This window comes from Sinocyclocheilus anshuiensis, unplaced genomic scaffold (assembly GCF_001515605.1).
Source record: "Sinocyclocheilus anshuiensis isolate Anshui unplaced genomic scaffold, SAMN03320099.WGS_v1.1 scaffold447, whole genome shotgun sequence".
Taxonomy (NCBI): domain Eukaryota; kingdom Metazoa; phylum Chordata; class Actinopteri; order Cypriniformes; family Cyprinidae; genus Sinocyclocheilus; species Sinocyclocheilus anshuiensis.
Genome location: NW_015552615.1, coordinates 4,628,421 through 4,629,411, shown reverse-complemented (window position 1 = coordinate 4,629,411; position 991 = coordinate 4,628,421). Strand labels below are relative to the sequence as shown.

The window sequence follows — 991 nt, the reverse complement described above, 5'->3', positions numbered from 1 at the left end:
TTTTGTAACCTTGGCCAGATCTGTGCCTTGCCACAATTCTGTCTCTGAGCTCTTCAGGCAGTTCCTTTGACCTCATGATTCTCATTTGCTCTGACATGCACTGTGAGCTGTAAGGTCTTATATAGACAGGTGTGTGGCTTTCCTAATCAAGTCCAATCAGTATAATCAAACACAGCTGGACTCAAATGAAGGTGTAGAACCATCTCAAGGATGATCAGAAGAAATGGACAGCACCTGAGTTAAATATATGAGTGTCACAGCAAAGGGTCTGAATACTTAGGACCATGTGTTATTTCAGTTTTTCGTTTTTAATAAATCTGCAAAAATGTCAACAATTCTGTGTTTTTCTGTCAATATGGGATGCTGTGTGTACATTAATGAGGAAAACAAATTAACTTAAATGATTTTAGCAAATGGCTGCAATATAACAAAGAGTGAAAAATTGAAGGGGGTCTGAATACTTTCCGTACCCACTGTATATATATAATTTAAAATAATCATAATTTATTGTTATATGTGACCCTGGACCGCAAAACCAATCTTAAGTCCCTCGGGTATATTTGTAGCAATAGCCAACAATACACTGTATGGTCAAAATTATTCATTTTTCTTTTATGCCAAAAATCATTAGGATATTAAGCAAAGATCATGTTCCTACTGTAAATATATCAAAACTTAATTTTTGATTAGTAATATGCATTGTTAAGGACTTCATTTTGACAACTTTAAAGGCGATTTTCTCAATATTTTGATTTCTTTGCACCATCAGATTCCAGATTTTCAAATAAATGCATATCTCAGCCAAATATGGTCCTAAGCTAACAAACCATACATCAATGGAAAGCTTATTTATTTCAGATGATGTATAATAAATCTCAATTTAAAAAAACTGACCATTATGACTGGTTTTGTGGTCCAGGGTCACATATATCAATTTATTAATATTTATCAAATGAATAATAAAAAATAAAAACAACTAACCTATACTATA

At 32.6% G+C, this 991-nt stretch overlaps 1 protein-coding gene across 1 annotated transcript in view; it reads right to left on the bottom strand.

Moving 5' to 3' along the window:
- The window catches only part of slc5a8l (solute carrier family 5 member 8, like), an 8,846-nt gene that overhangs the window by 3,337 nt on the left and 4,518 nt on the right, over positions 1–991 (bottom strand). The gene's annotated exons all lie outside the window — the stretch shown is intronic.